At 41.8% G+C, this 8574-nt stretch overlaps 1 protein-coding gene across 3 annotated transcripts in view; it reads right to left on the bottom strand.

The window, feature by feature from the left end:
• The window catches only part of INCENP (inner centromere protein), a 289237-nt gene extending 281805 nt beyond the window's left edge, over positions 1-7432 (bottom strand). Inside the window, exon 1 of one of the 3 annotated variants that reach the window (XM_078681293.1) lies at positions 7320-7432. The gene's annotated coding sequence lies outside the window, so the exon portion shown is untranslated. Of the gene's footprint in view, positions 1-6619; positions 6809-7319 lie in introns of those variants that run through there. The other 2 variants (XM_078681291.1, XM_078681294.1) reach the window with 2 other exon arrangements.
• Between the last annotated feature and the right edge of the window lie 1142 nt (positions 7433-8574).

The raw sequence follows: 8574 nt of genomic DNA on the forward strand, positions 1-8574 counted from the left end.
TATGGGAGTCGATGTCCCTCTTGTAGATTTCTTAAGGGAAGTATATTCTAAAGCCTCTGCGAGATTACGATTTGGCGTAAAAGGTGAATTGTCCGCGTCTTTTGGCGTAGAGCGTGGCGTTCGCCACGGTTGTGTCCTGGCCCCCTTTCTGTTTTCACTATATACAAATGACTTGGAGGTGGCAATGTTGAGGGGGGGTCAGGACCTACCACAAGTAAACAAGCACCCAATTCCAGCTCGGCTTTACGCGGACGACGCCGTGATACTGGCGCGTACTCCTCGCGAATTGCAGAAGGCCTTGGACAAGTACGCAGACTTCAAGGGGAGTTTAGAATTACACAAACATAAAAAAGACCTATGTAATGATAGCGGGCATGGGGAAAAAAGGGGTCAAAGATATATTTCTTGGTAAAGAAAAATTAGAAACTACGGCCCAGTATCCCTATTTAGGTATTTTAATTGATGACAAACTGAACTGGAAAGCCGCAGTTGAGGCAAGAAAACACCTCCTCATGAGAGCTATTGTAGCACTCATAAATTTTTCCCAGAAGCTAGGTAAAAGGCCCCCAGTAGAACTGCTAAAAATCTACAATGCAAAATGTCAGGCAATAGCCTTGTATGGGGCGGGTGTGTGGGGGCATGCGAACATCGGCACCTTGCAAGTGGCAGAGAACATATTTTTAGGATTTTTATTAGCGGCCCCTAAAAGTGTCTCTACGTTTGCATGCCATACAGAGTTGGGGATTCCTTACTTGGTGGATCTGGCAAAAATCCAACCGCTTTTATTATGGTGACGAATTTGGCTATCCGAAAAAAATCAGTTTACATAGCAAATCATGACAGACTGTATGTCACTAGATCACTCACTTAAAAATAAATGGCTTCTGTATGTGAGAAATTTTTTGTTCGATCTAGAGCTAGGATCCTATTATACAAGACCCGAGTCAATTGGTGAAATCTCAAATAAAGACTTGAAAAACAGGGCATTGGGCCACTTAGAAGAACTTCGGATTACAAGCGAAGCAACGAAGGCTTCTGTTCAACATGCAATAGCGGTCCAGACTACCCTGTTAATCCAACCATACTTAACACATGATTTCAAAGTATTTGAGCGGCTTCTTTTAACGAGATTTAGGCTAAATATTTTCCACCGACTAGTCGCTTTTCCAGTGGAAAATACCTGGGATCCTATTCTCTCATACTGCGCTTGTGATGGAATTTCAGAGCAGTCAACTATACATACTGTCCTGTTTTGTAAGTTCTATCATGGCCATCGTAAGATCTGGTGGATACCGTTGTTAAAATCGTGGGGCATAAGTCGTTGTCGCCCAGCCATGTTGAGATTGCAGTTTTTAGAGTTTGAATGTGTTTCTAATCACATTGTAAACTTTTTGAAATGTATTTTTAAACACAGAAGAAATTTGTGATTAGCTCTTTTTATGCAGAAGAAATTTGTCAGAAGCCTTCTTAATCTGATATTGATGATCTCCTTTTTCTATGTAGTAAATAAGAGGATTACGGATCCCCAATGATTTTATGGATAATGGCGTGCAAAATGATTTGAAAATGTATCTGTATTTTAATGTTACTTTTATGGTTTTCTATTCTGCAAAACCGAATAAAGAAGAATTCATTCATTCATTCAAGAGAGGAGACAGCGAACAATTAAGTCCACATTTTCAAAGTAAAACGAGCACTGACAAAGCCAATAGGTCTTATCAATCCAAGAGCTATAGGCTTTGCTAATGTATTTAGCCATGTTGAACACCAGAGTGGCTGCTGTTCAGCAGGGCTACAAGTTAGTGGGGTATAGGCACTGGCATGTAGGTGGCATAGAGCTGTGTAGGAGAGTAGAATAAAGCGTTTTAGAGTAGAGTGGCGTGGAGCAGAGCAGTGTAGGAGGGTGTAGAACGTCATAAGGGGCAGTGGGGCAGAAGGTCAGTGTGGCACCGAAAAATAGTAGTGAGGTAGACTAGCATAGAGGGAAGTAGAGTGTTGTAAAGTGGACAGGAGCATCAGACTGCAGTGGCCTAAAGCAGATTGGTAACAGTGCAGTGACGTAGACTGCATTAACAGTAGGGTGGCTCAGTGTGATTCAGAGCGTAGTTGCATAGAGTGCAGTAGAGCGGTGTAGAGTGCAGTGCGCAAAGTAGTGGCACAGAGTGCAGTGACAGCAGAGGGGTAAAGAGAAGAATTTTGTGGTGTAGCATGTTTTAGACTATCAGACTCTGAAAAATCTAAAGTTTTACTAAACCAGCAGGTCTAGTGACTTAAATAATCTACTCTACCTATACATAATGCTCCGGACCCATAAACTTGTTTCAAATGATGTGATTGTTAGCAAAATAATTTAATTTGAGCCGCCATGTTCTACATGGTCACATATGAACACCTTCAAATGTGCAAGTTTGTGTCTGCTGTACAAAAAAAGTTTGTTTGATTTAATAGACTAAACCTTTTTCGATATATAATACAAGTCTAAAACACATAGACTACATGCGACCCCTGATGTGCCTCTTCGTTCATTAACAGCATTTTTATTAGGAAGAGCAGGAGTGCTTCTTAAATTATGTTTAAAAACCATCACTTTTAATAACTAAATAACAAAAGCAGGAAGTGGTAGCATACTCCTTTGTGATCAGCAAATTTTACATTAAAATGGCCACAACGTTTCACACCGACATGCAGATTTACTGATAAAAACTATATAGTGTGCAAACAATGTTTGGAAAATAGAATTTCTGCAAATGTGTCATTTACACATCACCTAAAGTGTTCTGTACTTTTTTTTTCTCCTGTTTAACTATGTTTACATCACATTTCTGAATTAACAACAAATGTGCTTTTGTAATTCCTGGTATATTTTGAAATAGTTTGTAATATTAATGACCAGGGTATTTATTTAAATGTTATGTGTTCGAGAAAAAAAACTGACCTATTCAGACAGCTCATTGACAAAAACCTTCAACTCTAGTAATAGAATAAACCTTTTCCAAGCCGCAATTAGTTAAAAGTCAAACTGATATTTTACCTCTTTCTTTGAATAGACAGCAAATGTGTCAAGATAAAAACAAGATTTAATTGCATCTTTATTGCTCATTCACTTTCTGAATGAGCAGAACACCTGTTCCTTTCTAGTCTTAGTTAACTCCCAGATGGGACTAGTAGGTGCTAAAAAATAGCTCAACCTGATAAAAATGCTCTCGAAATTGCGAGTGGGGAAGTAGATTTTTTCAAGGTCTGAATGTGACAAGTATTTTAATTCATGGAGCCATTTTCTTCATTATCACTTATGATAGCTCATCATGGCTACAAATCTATCCACATAGATTATAGGCACAGCATGGTCATCAGGGCAGGCATGTTTCTCAAATCATGTTTAAAACCCATCACTTTCAATAAATACACAACTATCGCGGGAAGTAGTAGCACACTCCTTTGCCATCAGCAGATTTCACATTGAAATAGCCACAAAATTTCCCACAGACAAGCGGTTTTACTGATAAAGCTATATAGTGTACAATGCTCTATACATTTGTCATTTGAACATCACAAAGTAAAGTGCTCTGATTTGTTTTGCTCATATTTAAATCTTTGATTAAATCACAATAGTAAATTTAAAAAAAAATGCTTTCATAATTACGGATATATTTTGGAATGGAAGACATCCTTTAGCACAACGCAGGAATCATAATCATACTGTGCCTTTACAGCGCCGGCAACAAAACAAACGTTTCATTAGCACACATTTGTTTAGTACACAAGTCTTAACTAAACATGCGAGGGGGGCGGGGGGGGGGCAGAGATGGTCAGGTGGTGTTGGATTTAAAGTCCAACACCTTCCCTACTATTGCGCAGACTGGAGTTGAATTAGTAAATTATACTAATCTGAAGTCCAGCAGCCCCCTAAAACAAGTCGTAACGACTTGCGCACAAAAAGAAAGACCCGTAACAAGTTTGTTCTAATGCTGGGGTTAAAAAGGCACAAGTCCTAAACGCATACGTGATACAATCTTTTGAAATATTTGTACTATTCATTTGCAAGCTATTTAAATGAGTTATTTTTCAAAATCTGCATCTTACAGCCTTTGTTTCACAATGATTGTCAGACCGCACACTTGAATAAAACCCCTAAATGTAGTAAGCGAAAGAAAAATAGGACCCATTTCCAAGCAGCAATTAGTAAAAGAAATTGACATTTAACCTCTTTCCTTGAACAGATAGCAAATGTGTCAAGATAAAAACAAGGATTTAAAGGCATCTTTATTGCTCATTCACTTTCTGAATGAAAAGAACACAGGTCCCTTTCCAGATGATGTTCACTCGCCAGAACGGACCAGTGCTAAAAATAGCTCTACCTGATAAAATCTAACTTGCCTTTGCAAGTGGGAGACTAAATTGTGAGGCCCGAGTACAGTGGCATATAGTGCAGTGGTGCAGAGTAGTTGGCGTAGCGTACAGTAGATTGAAGACGCATAGAGTGTAGTAGCGTAGAGTACAGTGGCATAGAGTAGGAGTAGCCTAGAGTGCAGTGGTGCATAGTGGAGTGGGGGGTAGAGATGTCAAGATAAAAACAAGGATTTAAAGGCATCTTTATTGCTCATTCACTTTCTGAATGAAAAGAACACAGGTCCCTTTCCAGATGATGTTCACTCGCCAGAACGGACCAGTGCTAAAAATAGCTCTACCTGATAAAATCTAACATGCCTTTGCAAGTGGGAGACTAAATTGTGAGGCCCGAGTACAGTGGCATATAGTGCAGTGGTGCAGAGTAGTTGGCGTAGCGTACAGTAGATTGAAGACGCATAGAGTGTAGTAGTAGCGTAGAGTACAGTGGCATAGAGTAGGAGTAGCCTAGAGTGCAGTGGTGCATAGTGGAGTGGGGGGTAGAGATCACTGAGAAATTAGAGTGGTGTAGAGTAGAAAGGTATTGAGGGGGGAGTGGCATAGAGTGCTGCAACATGCCAGCAGTGCTAAAGTCAACCCTGGCGGTAGGCCATTGTGAAAAACAAGTGATGCATCTTTTCTTCAGCAATGCAACTGAAGCCTTTCGAAGTTAGAATCACAACAATTTGCAAAAATAAAGTCACGATGACCTCCTTACAGTGGATTGACATCTCAGTCCAGGTTAAGTTAAGCGCTCCTTTGCCTATGCAAAAACCTTCGGCATTAGCTCTAACTCGTTTTATCCACGCGAAACAATTTTCCGATACTGGTTACAAAGCACCACTATACCTAAACACAGGGATTCTCAAATGCAATAGTCTGGCTTTTGTAGACGAATGCTCTTTCAGCTTTTACAAACGCAGACAGATACAGCATTGTAGCACCCCTGCAAGCTTCATTCAGAGTAAACGTCCAGCACACAGGTCTAGTTGAGATATACCACAACATTCTGTGCCTAGTAGCTGCCACAGCATGATGGCAAAAATCTACAGTGCATCTGGAACATAAGCTTGAGATATAGAACAAATAAGAACGTTAGTAGCTGTAAACTGTTTAGAGGTCTGTGGATGAACGTTTAACTCTTTCCGTATAGAGGAATACGTTTGGGAGGGAGAGGGTCAGTTACGGAAACGATCAGCCCGATATAAACATTGGTCAGTCTTCTGAGCGCATGCAGCAAACTGTTATGAAGAACAATTGAAATTTAGATTTTAACTGTATATTTTTTAAAATATGGAAAATATAACACTGAAAGGTAACAGGCACTGACGAATGCCTTTTTAGGCGAGAATAAATACGAGCGTAGTAAATGTGTAATACCAAGAAGTTAAAGGCTTAATTGAATGCACTAAGCTTCACCATTTTCATGACAGCATACATTATCCACAGCTGAAAGGCTTCATAATAAAGCTGTGTGCCAAAGTTGTGCTGCTTAGATTTTCACCAACCACGCAACTGGGAGACATGATATAACACACGCCAAGCAATGCCTGTTCAGAATTGATGATAGTAGCCTGCTCCTTTAAATCATAAGTGTGATGAAACAAGAAACAGCAGAATGATCTAACGCAACTTAAAAAGCACCACACTGGGCAAGAAATCGGGAACCCTTCAGAAACTCAATACCGAACTCCGCCACCTGCATTAACCCACGCCACTCTAGTCTCCTACCCCGAAAAAATACCACCAGGAAGACTAAAGCATTTTTTGGGAAACGCCGGGCTGCATACAATTTTTCGATTTCATATACTTAATGTACATCTTATGCATTAGCGTAAGCTTTCAAGAAAGACGCTTAGAGAACACATGCTTAGTTTTTATTCAACTAAAAAATACGTACAATCCTACTGCCAAGCTTCAAATTATACCAATGCATTTCACGAAAAAGCTCGCTACCGGCTAATGTTTTCCTAACAAAGCACCGACGCTACGATGTTAAAGCAGTTATCAATACTACTTTATCTAACTCTCAGATGTGCTTTCGTCCACAGAAATATGATCTTTACAGTGACACAAATAAAAGCAAGAGGGCCTGCATTTGCCATGTACACTGCATGACAATTCTTATCAGGATCTGCAATTATCATTGGGGACGATAGGACATGGCGCCGTTAGGTCTGCAGTGTTTATCAACCTATTCTTACAGACCATTCTAAACTGCGGTGCGGATTACCTGGTGGGGATCCCCCTGCTTCGGTGGTCAATCCTAGTCCCCGTCGAAGCGGTCCCGGTTGGCACTTACCGCCTCGGCGGTAGAACAACCCCCACCCGGCTCCCACAGACTTCCCGAGCCGTCGGAACCCGCTCAAAGACCGGTTTAAATATTCAAACTGCAACGGCCGCCCAGTGAGAGCAGAGAAGCAAAAGGGAGAAGGGTTGGACCAATCATGCCGCAAGCTGTCACCACGCTATGGAGGCGGAGCAATAAGTGGCATAACTAGTTCCGGGTAGACAGATAGTGCTGCACTAATGCGACGGCCATGTTGTAAGCGGGATCACTAGCCGTTCGAGTTCTGAAGAAAAAAAACAACAACGCGAATCCGGGAAAAGAATGAAAACGATGAGACCAACTCAAGTGAATGAACTGATGCATTAAAAAAGCGCTAATTATAGTCTGCTTTTGCAGCAAAGAAAAATCATCGAACACGGTCATGTCTTGATTCCGCAGCTCGACTATTTTTAAAGAGTTACCAACTGCGTACAAAAGTTTTTTTTACATAATTGTACGTGTTAGCAGCAAAGATTTCAGCACCCGGCGGAGGCCAGTGTAATGGCTTCTCCGTAAACATTTTTAAAATGAAATGCTTTTGTAGCCCAGCCAGCGTGTGTCTTATTAGCCCGCGTTCCCGCTGACGGAACTTGCCCTTTTGTACCTTATGCTTAATTTAATGAAATATGCAGAGCACCGTCGCACATCAACGCGTCTCCAGCGGCACTCACTGATAGCCAGGAGCGCTCACATCAGCACCATGGGGGATGTTGTCACGTGTACTGTGTGTGCCCTGTTGTGTATTTTGGGGCTTATTTACACGCCACTTGCGCCACCTGTACGTCAATGCGCAAGTATGTTTATTTCTGCCTGGTTACGTCTAAAGGCTAGAATACCCTTTAACAAGTTCCTCTGTGGGCGTGGCTTACAAAGCTCATCCAAACATGGCTGACTCAAAGGAGGCTGGAGAATGTCTTTTAACAGACATCTGGAAGGCGGCGGCCATCTTCAAGGGCCTAATTTATCTCCACTCCCTGCGAAGGGCCGATACTTCATAGTTATAGCCAAGACCACCTGACCTGCATGTTTAGGTGGTCTTTCCCTCCGCTTCTCCAGACAAGTGTAAAAACATGTTTCTGTGCCCCCACCGAATGTCTTCCCCTTTCATGTAAGAACAATAGGGTGACCAGGCTTCCCGGGTTTCCAGGGACAGTGCCGGCTTCGACCACCCTGTCCCTGCAGATTTCACTAAATTTAGCACTTGTCTTGATTTTTAGAGAGGGCAGACACACCAAGGTTTTATGTTTTGCAGGGCTGTTTCAGGTACCGGACTTTTTAGAAATCAATTTCATTAGTACTTCGGAGTTTATTCCTCTCAGCGCCTCAGTGTCTGGTTTCTCTACGTTGGTGATAGATGACTTTAAGTCATTCTCTGCCCGTCCATGGATGGGAAATTGTAGTCCTGCTTCTATTTTTATTAGATGCCCCTTTTTTCGTTTAAAAAATCTGGTCACCTTAAGAAACAGGCATTTGAAGTGCAAGAGGTCTCACATTTGCTTTTGTGTTGCAATTGACAATGCATTTTACCCATGTGTTATGGAGTGTGTGTATGTGATGTGTAGTGGGATTCTGTGGGTTGAATTGGCATTGTTAGTTGTGGAATTGTGTGGTATGGAGTTGATTTGCAGTGCTGCCAAATATCACGCATCAAGTGTGACACTCACGCTTTTCAGTGCGGTTCCGCTTCTCCCACTGAAAAGTATTGTCACGCATTTTGCAGACTTGCCAGCTCGCGCCACCGGTGGCGCCTGTGCACGGCTCTGCTGCCAGAGAGATGTGCTGCCAGTGCCAGCAGCTGCTGGGCTCTAGTTCATAAATAGTTAAATCACTATCTGCTCTCAGCTCTTGTGGCTGAGACC

This window comes from Lissotriton helveticus, chromosome 3_1 (genome assembly GCF_964261635.1).
Source record: "Lissotriton helveticus chromosome 3_1, aLisHel1.1, whole genome shotgun sequence".
Lineage (NCBI taxonomy): Eukaryota > Metazoa > Chordata > Amphibia > Caudata > Salamandridae > Lissotriton > Lissotriton helveticus.